Raw genomic sequence first — 15798 nt, 5'->3', positions numbered from 1 at the left:
CATATTTGATTTTGGTTTATTTATTGTTTTAGCATAAATCAGGTCGTTGGCTTTATCTTTTGAATTGTTTAACATAATGTCATGCCAGCTTACCATGCGGTAAGTGTTTTGAGTATTAAAGACCGTACAGTTTCCTATTCAATCTGATTGAAATATAGACCCTGCATTAACCCGAATAATTCAGTCGTTATATTTCACTGATCTACGATTACTTCATTAACAAGTATGAGAGATCGATTACGGGGAGGGACTGAATTATTCGGGTTAACCCTGCATCCACGCTTCGCTTACAAAGATCTGACAACGCTCCGTTTTATTTTCTGTTTTAAAGACCATTCGGAATCCTTCTGGTTTTGTCGTAATGATACACACCTTTGAAAATTTAAAGGCTTAAAATTCATTGGCTGATGTAATAATTACCAAAACAAACAAAACAAAAAAGAACAGACAATTCGTTGCGTGAATATTATAGTGTTATATGTCCACTTTTGATAAAAATAGAGATGGCTATAATTATATAATCTTGATATTCGAGTGCAATGGTCTATCTCTCTTCACAACTATTATACCAGAATTCTTACACTACAAGTTTTTATCAGAACCACACTGTTCTATCTCAACACTCTCACTGGATTATAATAGCTGATTTATCTAGTTAGTTCAGAGAAAAATATTTTGATAGTGTTGTATCTCCATTATTTCTCAGATATTTTTACTGTAAAATAATTGTTATCAAAATTATCTTGGTAGTAATATGCTTAAACTGTTTGCACGGTTTGAACTCAATCTATGAGCAGTTTTTAGCAAGTCTAGCAGTTCTTAGCAAGTCTAGCAGTTCTTAGCAAGTCTAGTAGTTCAGAATTTTGGGGATATTACACAGTAAAATAATCCATGGTCTATCTACAATAGAAATATAGGGATACATTTTCTAAAACAACATTGTTTGTAGTGTAGTGATCTATCTCCATGCAGAAAAGGGGATGCTTTATCTATCGAAGTTGCTTTTCTATTAAAAAAAAACAAACAATCGAACAAAGAATTACTCTTCATGTAAGTAAATTCGATTCCTATATAAGTTTTCATGTATCAGTCAAATTTTGATGATATTGCACCTTTAAACTACAATTAAAATTTTTACTACTATTACTATTACCAAATGGGAAATATACATCATGATAAGATTCACACGACAAATTATGGGATCCTTTCAAGCAAAGCGTGGAAACAGGATCTTATTTTAATTACATTGGTACATGTAACGTATAGTTCTTTACATCCCCGTCCAATGGTCTCTAGTAGATAGTTGTCTCATTGGAAATCAGACCACATCTCCTCGATTACATAACGTACAATAGCTTCGTTATAGAAAAAGCCAATTACTCTTGAATACAACGGTTTTATAAATAACAAAAAAATAGGTACTCGTGAAACAATACCGTATCATAGAACACTCGCAGTTACTTTAAGCAATACCGCATCATAGAACACTCGCAGTTACTTTAAACAATACCGTATCACAGAACACTCGCAGTTATTTTAAACAATACCGTATCATAGAACACTCGCAGTTACTTTAAACAATACCGCATCATAGAACACTCGCAGTTACTTCAAACAATACCGCATCATAGAACACTCGCAGTTACTTTAAACAATACCGCATCATTGAACACTCGCAGTTACTTTAAACAATACCGTATCACAGAACACTCGCAGTTACTTTAAACAATACCGTATCACAGAACACTCGCAGTTACTTTAAACAATACCGCATCATAGAACACTCGCAGTTACTTTAAACAATACCGTATCACAGAACACTCGCCGTTACTTTAAACAATACCGTATCATATAACACTCGCAGTTACTTTAAACAACCTCAAAGTACTGAACCTGCTACATGTAAATTGAAATGATATCGTTACGGTGGCCGTTAAGCAATGCCATAAGCAGTACTGGAAGACACATTTTTGTGCAATATTCAGAAAAAATCTTAACGGAATTACGTCGTAAGAAAATAAGAATAAAAATGTTAATATTGCTTCAAACTAAGGGAGCTACCATTTGATTTTTATGGGGGGGCTAGGATGAAATTTGAAAAAAATAGGCAGGACAGGAGTTTTGAGTAAAAAAAAGGCAGGATGAGATTATTTGCAAAAAAAAAGGCAGGATGACAATTTATGTAAAAAAAAAGTCAGGATAAATTAAAAAAAAAAAGGCAGGACTGAATAGAGTGAAAAATAAAAAGGCAGGACCGAACAGAGGGAAAAATAAAAAGGCAGGACAAAATTTTTCATCCTAGCCCCCCATAAAAATCAAATGGTAGCTCCCTAAAAATAAGATGATTGAATTAAATAAAGTCCTTGAAACGATATTTCATGTTGGCACAAAACACTTACGATAATAAATAAATAACGTTTTAAATTTCATCAACCAATGACAAAACTAAAGGAGAAACGTACCGTACCTGAAGCATATCCCTTCATAACTATAGAAAAAAACATTGATATTTAAGAAATCTTCAGTAAAAGTAGAACATTGCTTTATTCAGATTGTCAACGGGACAAATTCAAAAAAAAATAATATATAAATAACTGAGAATAACTAAATAAGGACATTTGTTTTAAATTGAAAAAAAATGAAAATTTATTTTGCGCTTCTTAGTTTATACTTGTTTCATTCTGTTTCTGGTTTTAAAAGATCAGAATTTAGAGATGGAGAATTTACTGACAGGATAGTGTTCACAACATCAAGAAAAGACGATCCAAAAATATGGTTTAATAAGGAACATCCACGATTTGACTATATTGAGCAGGTATGTTTCAATAACTGTTAGACGAAGAACAACAATAAAAGCGTTTTTCTTTTGCTTTTAGAGTTTTATCAAGTGCTTTTGTGTCAAAAATGAATTTACAATATCGTCCTATATTAAAAAAAATGTTAATGAAATATCTATAGTTATTAAATAAGTTCATCTCTCATCATGAATTATAAAATGTAGATATAGAATCTAGAAGCATATTAGATCAAAGATAAATTTTATATAACATATAATATATAACTCTATCTACATGTAATAAAGCCTATACTGAAATATAAAGATGCAAGAAAAAACATATCAAAACATTGAAAATATGCTTAGAATTAATACAATATATATTTCCGGGACTCTTTTTATTCATTGATTAGGTTCATATATATACTTTTCGATAATATCAATGTTTTTAAATTGTAACATTTGATAAAAATGAATAATATCGAACTATTTGATTTTTTTCCTTTCAATTAACCTATTTGTAATAATAAAAGGGCCCGATCATTTACCTTTCGTGTTAGTGGGGGGGGGGGGGGGGGGGGGGGGGGGGGGGAAGTGAAAGCTTGTTTTCAAAAATAAATACTAAATTTCTTAAGAAACAAGAGGGAAATGAAAAAAATTATAGTTTGTTTCCTTTGAAAATTAGGAAAACAATAATTAGTAACAACATGTTGGCTTCAAAAAAATGTTCGCACATGCTGTTGAAAAAATAGTAAGTTTTTGAGAAATTTCTCAAAGAAAAAAAAACATTTGGTCGGTGCCGAAATCATAAGAATATCATTTAAACAAACCAAGATTGAATCATGACTTACATATCTGGGGAGGGCTTCCTACTTGTACAAGAATACACTGCCGCCTGACTGTTAAGAATGGGCATTATATATTGAAATTCGCTTTTGAAAATCTGTATTATGATTCATCAGTGGTCAAACGACAAATACAAGACAAGTTTATCGAAAACAGTCGGGGTGGGGAGGTTGAACTTCCCATTGAGAAGTCGACAAACAATCGAATTGGTTAAGTGTTTTAAAGTTGTAATTATTAGTATGACATCATACAATGTAACTGTGCCCTCATATACAGAAAACCATAGTTTTGATTATATTTTTGGCATAATTTATTAGTTTTTGGTTCAAACAACATTGGCCACATGCATATGGACCACCATCATGTTTGTTAGGATGTATATCTAATCATATACATCTGTTTATAACAAATATATTTTGGTCGAAGGGTGTGGCCAATGTTTTTTTTTAGAAGGAAATAGACCTTATTAATGCAAAAAGACAAGCGATCTGGATATAATCTGTAAAATAACATACTTTTGAAGCTGTTGATAGTGTTAAAACCAACAGCAGAGAGAAATAAATATTTTTCATCTTAAACTCGTGCGCTCGACATCTTCAAAATGGTGTATACGACTTTCAAAAACTGGTGCGCACGACTTTCAAAAATGGTGCACACCAGTTTTGAAATGTCGTGCGCAGCATTTTTCCATTATGGAGGTCACCATGCAGATTAAATATCCGGCAAACGAAAATATTTATATTTACATGGCACTTAAACGTCAATATTAAATTGCAGGACAAAACAACATATTAACATAATCAGGGGGGGGGGGGGAGGCAGGATAATTTTTGACGGATCGAATATTTATTTTTATTTTCATTAGTTGGTACGCATGTTTATTTTTTTCCACTGCTTCGCCTCACGAAAGTTTATTTTCACTTTTGTACACTATTGTTTCCTACATTTTGTGTTAATATTAATGTTCATCCTGTCTTGTGCAAGATTATTCATTTTCAACTCTAAAACAGCCAGGATATTCATTTCAAACCCCCCCTTTCTAGGGCTTAATTTATGGCATGATAAAAAAGACGTTCTTATACTTAGTTGTCGTATGTACATGTATCCAATCTTTTTTCTTGTAGCTACAACTCAAATATATGTTTTTCAATATTTTATGTTATACGCAATGTTTTATATGTATATTGGAATGTATAATGTTATACAAGTGGTGAGACTTTAATAAAATATTGAATCTGAATCTGAATCTTAAATTTATAAGATCAAAGGAACGAAAAATTTAATCTTTATCATCACGGATGCTAAGGGTTTTCTATAATAGTATGTAACGGGTGTAATACCCATAAAATTAACTATAAAACTGTAAAAGTGCATGACATGTGTTTTTGTGTACTACGCAATTGTTAACTGCACTTTTGGATATACATTTGCATACTGTGTGCTTACCTGAGGGTCTGGATGGAGTTTACAGACTAGAACGCTGTACAGAATAAAGAAATGATATAATTACAGAAAAAAATAATAGTAAAATCATTTTCATAAGAATCTTACAGAATAAGCGTTATTTTTAAAGATGAAGAAAATGCCCTAAGAATTAAACATCGAATGCGACTTATCCTCGGAATTATTTTTGTCATGAGCTACACGAGGGGTGATATTGACGAAGGAGGAACTTCTGTCCCTTCCGGATCACCGGAATTCACCATCTAGGATTTTCTTGCTCTTTATGTTTTCTATGTTATGTTTTGTGGACATTGTTTTATGTTCCTATTTTGTTTTCATTTGACAATGGTATTGGGTGTTTTTCTTCCATTTCGATTTTTTTTTATTGCCTTTGATATTTTTGTGATTTTGCATGTCAGTGGTCCATTCTTGATATAAATTATATTATTCGTTGCCGAAAAAAAGGACTTCATAGTAATTATCATAAATACACTTACACTTAAGTGTACACCTCTAACAATGGTCACAGCAAACACAGATTGTTAACATTAGAATTGATTAATTTTCCAGATTTTTTTCGCAATTTTCTCTTTTTCTCGTTTTAAATTATTCAATACAAAGGTAAAAGAAAACAACCTTATCTTATTTTAAAAATAGTAGGGTATGATCCCATTGGATATAAAACTTCATTAGAAATTTAGATATTTTGTTGATTGTAGTTTAGTAGTTTTACGAATTATTTCAGTTTCGGATAGGACAAGAAGTGTATATCAAAGCACAGATTCGACAGACAAGAACAAAGGAAAAACTGAGTACTCTCAGAGAAGACAATGATGTAAATATATTAAGACGAAGTCCAGAGGTAAGACAATGACTATTTATGATAGTTAGGTTATCGCCCTTATCACGTGGTTACATTTACTACCCATAATATGATGCCGCGGTTCCATATCCGTTAGGACTAACTTTGGCTGACATTGATTGCAGGTCTATAACAGCTCACTATAATAATTTATTACTGTTTGTTATTTGCATGAAGTCAGTAAGATGGCTTTTACTTATTGGTTTCATGCAAATATATATTGATTGGTTTTTAAAAATAAAGAATAGAGACTAAATGGCAAAAATATAAAGGATAGATAAAAATTACGAAAACATTACAGAAACGAAGGACCCGCATCAAGACCCTCGTGTTCTTTCTACGATGAAGAAATACTTGTTTAAATTATAACTAAACGTCAATAAATTAAATGTTACTTTTTATCTTTTCAAAATAAAGAAGTAAGAAGAAAGCTTCTGAGCGAGACTTTTAAAGTTACTAAGGCACGGTCAAATACATTTTTATGTAACGTCAAAGTTCATTTCATAATCTTCATGTTTCTTAACGTGTACAAGTACAATTTATATTTTGAGACAATGTTTAGTTAATCTTATTTTAGAATGATGTTGCTTACAACGCTGTTGAACACTTGCGATAAATTGGAAGTGTGCATTTTTCGTTCTGTTAATAATAACTGCAAAGGTTCAGAGTTTTCAATCTATAGAAAAATATAGTATACACAATCTATTTGCTTTGACTTTTTTTTTTATTAATACACTTGTTATGTATTATCCTCAACAGATGGAAAATTGACATACTGAAAACGAGTAGTGAAGTTCGAGAAATTAAATGATATTTAGTATTTGTAATACAAAGTTTTTGTGCATCCGTCCACTGAGTTATTATATCATAGTTTATTGCATTTTCCTTAACAAAAGAAAAAAAAAACTTTTTGTGTGCGTATTTATACTTCCAACAGAGTCAAGCTAATGCACTTTCAACACGGGTCTTAGTCCAGGAAACCACAGTTGTATACTAAAGAATTTTAACATTATAATAAAAACTGCAACGAAACCAAACATGATAAGTAACGTATACTATGCGATATGCAAAATTGTTATGTATCTTGATTATTTGACTGCTTTTCATGTTATCATATTATATCATACAAGTAAGGTTGCCATTAGATATTCTTTTCCAAATGAAATGTGGACGTGGTCGAAATCATCTGTTTTTTTGTCATGAACAGGAACATCGTCCAATCTTGTAACTTGGATAACGTTATATCAGTATTACAATCGGAAATATTCCTTTTATAGGCAATAGTGTATTTCAAATAAGTCTCCGTCAGAGTAATATAAAAATTCACATAGAAAACCTCCGAGAATACGTCATTCTGTCCACAAATCATGTGCTAAGGGAACAACTAAGTGTATTGTAATGATCAAGAATCGAATGTAAATAAAATTGAGAATGGAAATGGGGAATGTGCCAAAGAGACAACAACCCGACCATAGAACAGACAGCAGCAGAAGGTCACCAACAGGTCTTCAATGCAGCGAGAAATTCCCGCACCCGGAGGCGTCCTTCAGCTGGCCCCTAAACAAATATATATACTAGTTCAGTGATAATGAACGCCATACTAAACTCCAAATTGTACACAAGAAACTAAAATTAAAATTAATACAAGACTGACAAAGGCTAGAGGATCCTGATTAGTTTGGTTTTGAAAATGTACAGCGATTTGATGACTACTTTTGTTTACAGTAAACCGACCAGAGAAGTTCAAGACCTGCATGTTCGCATCAATAGTTCATTTTCTACTGTAAATGAGATTTCGCGTAACTACGAATTCATATCTGTTATCCCCAATTCTTTGTTCAGTTACGCACACTTAGCCTTTAGAAGATCATATTCCTCTGCATTGTTCACAAGATTGCTGGAATTAATATGTCTAGAAATATTCTCCGATCAATCATAAAAACTTTGCCAATCTCGCTATACTTTAAAATGGCTTACGATTGATTTTCCGAACACAAAAGTCTGTATGTTCGATCTTGACTCCACCATTTAATTTGGTTAATGCAGATAATAAGCTTGTAGCAAGTCCTCAACATTGGTTAATATTTAATTGTAGATTAAATGGGTTCAACAAGAAAAAGGTCATGTCAGAGTACCAAAAACTGTGGATACGGAATGGAACAATCTTTGGTATTTGGTAGGTTCTTAAATTTACAAAATGTCGTACAATAGATCATACTCACAGGCATATTTTTCTTCCAAAAGTTTGTATATACATTTTTCGCAGTTCTGGCAAAATGATAATGAAAAAAAAGAAACGAGACCAGATACTTATGATAATGTCTGTTGTACATATTAATATCTTCAAATTGGTATGTATAGTAGGTTGTAAAACCGTTATATCTTTTGGTGTTTTTTTTTTTTTGCAGAAATAAACCGGAAAATTCGAAAGCAATGTCAGTGTGAGACATGATAGGTTTATATAAAGGAATTCACTGCTCTTTTATGTTTATAGTGTCTCTGGTAAATGAGAACATCGTCATTAAGATGATTAGACTATCATATGATTAATATACCATAGACATTTATTTTTTTTTAACTTTCCTTATTTTGGAATACGTGCCGTTCAAAACAGAACGTATTCGAAAGTTCTGAAAAAATCATCTAGGTAGCATTGGTTTAAATACACGAAATGTTAAAGAAATAAGAATCAGAATTATCCATTCCAGAATGACGATGTTACCCCAACAATGAAAGTCAGTAGCGCCTGGTCAGCAGGTTACTCTGGTTCTGGTATAGTCATTGCAGTAGTGGACGATGGATTACAAACCGACCATCCAGATCTAGCTGCAAATGTTGTAAGTGTCAAATGTGAAATTTCTGAGTGACAAGGTAACCGCTCGGGGCAAAAATGCCAAAAACATAAATAAAGAATATCATATAACTTTTTCGATATCACACCGGTATCAACCCAAAACGGCATAAGATCCTAACATACAAGATCTCTGCTAGAGGCATTAAATTGGTCGAAGGCTGATACGGGGTATGATATCATACACACTTTATTATATACTTAAAACAGATGTATTTCTAAATCTGTTTAGGTGTGATAAAGCCTTATGACCGAGACTGATATCGATATCATCACGGATGGCTGATACAGAACGATACCATTTACTAAAATTTATGATAAAAGAGATGATTTTTCATTTCCTATTGTATGTAACAACGTATTAGATTTTAGCGAAAGAAATCTATGTACTACTGAAAAATTATTACACCAGGGTTTTCGATATCACAAACTAGTCAAAACATTTACTAAATTTTATCGTCGGTACAAGGACATCATTCGTAAATATAAATCAACATGCAGACATCTTATACGTTCAGGTATTTCACATCCAATCTTTTATGGTAATATTCTTTACAAAGCACAAAAATGTCGGCATTCACCTCTAAAACTAACAAAACCTTTGAACAGACTTATTAAGAAGGGATATAGTTACTATACTGTTGTCAGGTCATTAAAGATGGCATATTTTGGTTTTAATATTGATTCACTTATAGGGTCTTTGCATCGGAAATAAACACATTTATTCTAAAACCAGTTGTTGGCATGATACGGGTTATGTTCTTCTCATATATTTTATGATGGTATGATACTAAACCCCTAACGGGAGGGATTGTGCTTGATATTCATATGATGAAGACATAATATTTCAATCAGTTTAATTGAGGTCTGGAGCTAGCATGTCAGTAACTGCTAGTAGTCCTTTGTTAATTTATGTATCATTGTCATTTTGTTTAGTTTCTTTTGTTACCTATTCTGACATCGGACTCGGGCTTCTTTTAAACTGAGTTTCACTGTGCGTATTGCTGTGTGTTTGTTTTTTCTACATTGGCTAGAGGTATAGGGGGAGGGTTGAGATCTCAAAAAACATGTTTAACCCCGCCGCATTTTTGCGTCCGTCCCAAGTCAGGAGCCTCTGGCCTTTGTTAGTCTTGTATAATTTTTAATTTTAGTTTCTTTTATATATTTCGGAGTTTAGTATGACGTCCATTACTACTGAACTAGTGCATATTTTTGTTTAGGGGCCTGCTGAAGCACGTCTCCGGGTGCGGGATTTTCTCGCTGTATTGAAGACCCATTGGTGGCCTTCGGCTGTTTTCTGCTCTTTGGTCGGGTTGTTGTTTCTTTGACACATTCCCCATTTCCATTCTCAATTTTACTTGTATTTTCTACTAAGTGTATAAAATGTATTTTATCCTCATCATAGTGTAGGCTTCTCGTGGAATATTAACATATTAAGGAGGGAATTAAAATTGAATTAGTGCTTGCTTGCTCGCCATTTGTTTTTGAAGTAAAAGTCCGGAGAACAACATACACATGTATTTATTTAGTTTGGTCATGTGTTGCCTTATTGAGTACATGTACCGTTCGTTTTCTTGAACAATATATTGCAATCGGCACATTCATTCATACGGTTACCATTTTTTGTAAACCATTGATTGTATAAATACATTCAATTATACTCAAACTGAAATTTTAAAATATCTTCAACTCCAATAATACTTAAATCGTGTGTGTTAAACTGAAAGAAAATACACGTAATCCTTCCCATTATCCGGTGTTTCCTTTATTTTCACAATTGTATAACGTTCAAGTGAATTCGCCCTGCAGCGCCTGTTTTACGTGAAAAAAGAAACTTTTTAGGGAAACCATTTTTTACGTTCCATGTTTAGGACCGCACAGTATAACTTAAAAAGCGATTGGTTTTATAATACAAAAAAAATCGAACAATAATAGTATAAAGAAAAAGACAACATATACTTTTACCTAGAATTTACCTACTCAAAAGTTATCTGAAATTTTAAACTCTAGAGGGCAACATACAGTCTCTAGAGGGCAACATGCAGTCTTCAACTATACAACCGTTACACAAGTCATACTGCCCTGGTAGTACTGTCAACCAATGTGTAGCACATCAAGCAGAAACATGCCAGATTTTAATGGTTTGATGCTTTTCTGGATTAAATACTAGCAATGTTCCATTCCCAACATTTTTAGCGTCAAAGATATATAAATACATAGAGAGGTCTAAAATAAATTGAAAAATTGTCAGACATGACAGTCGATATTTTCTCAGATATTTTTCATATTATTTGGAAATTCTTAACTGAACATGTTATATTCATTTATTTTGTATGGCTACCTCTGTATTTCAGGATACTATTAATGACATAGACATTTATGGTGAGGATAATAATCCGGATTCTAATACAGACAGTAGGTAAGCACGAACGCCATACTATATTCTTTTTTAATTTCGACTTGCAAGAATTTACTGGTCTGTTGGTTAAATATTTTGAAGATTCAAACGACCATCGTTAGTGGTCATCAAAGACCTTTCATATATTACCCCAAAAAGCTTTTATACCACCATAATTATGCACAATCTCTATGCACAACCAAAACATATGTTGCAAACAGGAATCTAGGCGAAAACCCTGATTTGATTAAAGTAAATGCGGTGTACGCGTCAATGAAATGGAAACCAAACTACACTAAACACTGAAGAATCCTTATTCTTTTTAAAATCCGTACGTCTTATTTTGTTTTGTTGAAACATGACCATATTTTTGGGGAGGGGGATCGGAATCTTCAAAATATCCTCACGACCCAGGGCAAACGGGAAGCATGGCGTAAAGACTCACGGGGCAAACATGATTCAAGTTTTATTTTCCCAAAGACTTAAATAGGAGTACTAGTGTGTGAAAAGTTACAAACAATTTCATACATTTAAAATACAATAAAGTACGGCAGTGAATCTATACTGCTAAAATAACGAGGTCCAATTTGTTAGCCGGCATGACGTAAAAACGACGAATCAAAGAATTCAACTTTATTTATAACTAATTTAGGACAATGATGTTGTTAAAAAATTACACTATTCCATGCCCTTTTGTGTTCCACATAACTAATATTACCAATAATTAACAAGTTCGATACCGATACCAATAGTATATGTCACATGAGGTTTCCGGTTGTAGCTACCTGTTACTTTCTGTAAATCCCTCCTCTATCAGGAGAACCTGGAATTCTTCCAGTAGTTGTTTTATATCTTTGTTACATTATGATAGTACACTGTTTAACAAATCTGTTTTCTTCCACCTCACTACCAATATTAATTTTGGTAAGTAAGTTAAAAAAATTGAATGTAGTTTATAGTAAGTTTATTGTAGTAAGAAAACCAGGACGGGTTCAAACAAAAAGATTTTGAAAGCAGAGAAAACTGTGCACCTTACAATCAGCATGACTTTATCAGATGACAATACGAAAACTAAAAATCCAGGCTGAAAATAAGGCATATGTACTTTAATTCAGTCACGGACCCGCGATGTCGCGGGTGTGTTCTAGTATTATTGATATTCATTAGGGAGCTTCCATTTGACTTTTATGGGGGAGGGGGGCTAGGATGAAATTTGAAAAAATAGGCAGGACAGGAGTTTTGAGTAAAAAAAAAAGGCAGGATGAGTCATTTGCAAAAAAAAAAAGTCAGGACGACAATTTAGGTAAAAAAAGTCAGGATAAACTAAAAAAAAAAGAAGGCAGGACCGATTAGAGTGAAAAATAAAAAGGTAGGACAGAGATTACAGTTAAAAAAAAAGCAGGACAAAATTTTTCATCCTAGCCCCCCCCCCCCCCCCCCCCATAAAAATGAAATGGTAGCTCCCTTAACACATGTGTATACACAAGTAGTAGTATGTTTTAAGGGAGGCAACCGACTCGAAATGGACATGATAGTTAACAACTGCTAATACAATTTTACAAAACTTAGTATTTTTATAAACAACGTTCAACTTGTAGGAGTAAATAACTGCTACAAGGTATCAATATTTCATTTGGTAAACCGGTCGTAAGGGTGTAGAACCACTAAGGGAGCTGCCATTTGATTTTTATGGGGGGGGGGGGGGGGGGGCTAGGATGAAAAATTGTGTCCCGCCTTTTTTTTTAGTTGTAATCTCTGTCCTGCCTTTTTATTTTTCACTCTTTTCGGTCCTGCCTTTTTTTTTAAAGTTTATCCTGACTTTTTTTTTACATAAATTGTCATCCTGTCTTTTTTTTTTTTGCAAAGTGTCTCATCCTGCCTTTTTTTTTTACTCAAAACTCCTGTCCTGCCTATTTTTTTCAAATTTCATCCTAGCCCCCCATAAAAATCAAATGGTAGCTCCCTAATGTAGGTCTAAAAAATATACCAGACTGTAGTACATATTTAATATAAAATGGTTATACTCATAACTGTAACTTTTGAAATATTTAGAAAGCAATGGGGCCATCCATAAATGGATCATATAATGAAAGGTAACGACGCGAAAGCCCTGCCTGACCAATAACAATACAACCGTATCAAAATGAAGTCAGAATTAAATTAGATATCAGTAATTTTTTTAATTACACAGAACACAAACGGATCTTGAAGGGGAAATTTACAGACTACACAACGTTCTTGTGTGTAATATGTATATGTTGTGTACAAGTTATCATTTTGACCAAATTATAATTACAAAATTTGACTAAAATTCACTTATAACTTGTACGATAATTTATAGTATGGATTTTGTTATAAAAACATTGATACACACTATAAAAGTTTTATTCAATGATCACACAATAAATCTTATTTACAAAATGCAAAAATAGTTCTGTATCATTTGTTTGAGCCTGTGAGAGAATTATGGCATCCTTTTCTTTTTACATTTACATTTAGAAGTGCTGCTCCCCCTTTGCATTTACATAAAAGAAACCCATAACCACCTGAAAGCTTTTTAACTGCTTCACGTAGCGAAAGTTGAAGCTCATGAATCGTTGCTGCGAATAAAGATGTGTCTTTAACAGCTTCAATTTGATTTCTCGACAAATATCCTATTTAAACCTACAGCTGTTCCAATGTGGTACCCAAATTCCCCACATTCAATAATTACACCTAAGATATTTCGAGGATTAGTTGGGGAACGATCATACTAAATAATTGGTATAATGACATTATCCCCCACAGCAAGTTCTGATAATTTCCGTTTCGTTTTCTTGGTTAGATATTCGCCTTGGACCTGTTGACCAGACAGCGCACGCTTCATGGCACGTATGATTGGTGTTTCAACGTCAGTGTCATCCTGATTGTCACTGGGGCCAATTTCTGTTATACTATCAGAATTGTCACTGGGGCCAATTTTTATTATACTATCAGAATTGTCACTGGGGCCAATTTCTATTATACTATCAGAATTGTCACTGGGGCCAATTTCTATTATACTATCAGAATTGTCACTGGGGACAATTTTTATTATTCTATCAGAATTGTCACTCGGGCCAATTTCTATTGTACTATCAGAATTAACTGGCATGCATGTATCAATTGCATTTCCTGTCTCCATCTGGGTGTTTTTGTATTTTGTAAACAAGGTTTATTGTGTGGTCATTGAATAAAATTTCTTAGTCTGTATCAAGCACTTTTTGTACAAATAACAATTTATACAAAGTCAAAATACAAATTATAATTTGTACAGTTTTTTTTTACAAATTATAATTTGTACAGTTTTTTGTACAAATTATAATTTGTACAAAATGATAACTTGTCCACAACATATATATATGCGGATTTCTGATAACATTAATTCAAAATATGCACAATGGACACAGAAAAAGCAAATAGGAATTTCAAAATCTAGTACATTGATGTAATATTTTCAATAGCGTGCATCAAAAACGTTGTGATTTGTTAAATGTCATAAACAATGAAATCCACCTAATGACGTTGCGTTTTATTAGCCTAGTATTCAATTTAGGGTACGACGATGGAATAACCCATACACCAAACAATTATTTCTTGTTTTTCGTTTGACTATATTATACGTTTGTGCAGTTATAGATATGCTTAGATCATACTTCAGGTCATGATGTATGGCATGTAGAATTCCTAAAATTCCATTTCTTTTATTTCTTTCTTACTAATTCATATGTTTACTGAAAACTGACAGTATACTGATTGCCCTTGGAGATGTCAGTATAATGGAAATCTCTTTTTTATAGCAGTAAAATTGTTAAAGGGGCGAAATTGAAGGAAAAGAAGAAAATTAGGAAGGGACATGTAGCAAGTCTATATGGCATGCTATATAACAGCAATCTTTATGGTGATTTTTTCAATAAAGTAGGCAGCTCTGAGTCTTTTTATTAAATATTAAATAAAGACAATTCTGCAATACTTGTTATAATTTCATATTTGGTTCCAGTCATGGTACACAAGTAAGTGGATTAATTGCAGCGGTGAAAGATAACAATATCTGTGTAGTTGGTGTCGCATTTAACTCCACCCTCATAGGTGAGTGTGATAATATAGGCTAACAGCACAAATGTTAAGATATATTGGACTTGACAGAATATGCATTTCCCATAATAATATAATATCATTAATACAATACTATACCTAAGGCTTAATTAAAACAGCTTTAAGTCAACGGCGATGTAAGCTCTAGTGAAACTAAGTACAAGTACACATTTAGGCAAAAATAAAAATAATCCGAATAACTAGAGCATGCAAACTGAGGGAATTCAAAGGAATCGGAAATGAGTGCGTCGACAAGGTAAGCGTCACCTATTATGAATGCATCATCCGCCATACGAATCCACACTCAGTCAAAATGTCACAATCGGGAATATGACATAATCAGTCAAATTACAAATTAGTCGAATTTACTAGTATCTTGAGATCGAAGAACGCCAAAACATGACGCTAGTACGTTGAGACATCGACACACCGTATATGTCAACCAATTCGTGATTGTGACCAAAAATCTTAAGTTTTGTCGATTTTTGTTGTTCCTCCTCATAACTGTT

The 15798-nt window shown here is 32.9% G+C and overlaps 1 long non-coding RNA gene across 1 annotated transcript; it reads left to right on the top strand.

Annotated features, from left to right (window-relative positions):
- Positions 1-5823: 5823 nt before the first annotated feature.
- LOC127739112 (uncharacterized) lies at positions 5824-15284 on the top strand. Its single transcript, XR_008000289.1, has 5 exons — positions 5824-5927; positions 8023-8103; positions 8636-8764; positions 11133-11197; positions 15195-15284. It is a non-coding gene; the product is annotated as an uncharacterized LOC127739112 (long non-coding RNA).
- Positions 15285-15798: the final 514 nt, after the last annotated feature.

The sequence above is a fragment of the Mytilus californianus genome, unplaced genomic scaffold (assembly GCF_021869535.1).
Source record: "Mytilus californianus isolate M0D057914Y unplaced genomic scaffold, xbMytCali1.0.p SCAF_4, whole genome shotgun sequence".
NCBI lineage: Eukaryota > Metazoa > Mollusca > Bivalvia > Mytilida > Mytilidae > Mytilus > Mytilus californianus.
Note: the sequence above shows the minus strand (reverse complement) of the source record. Positions and strands in the feature narration are given on the sequence as shown.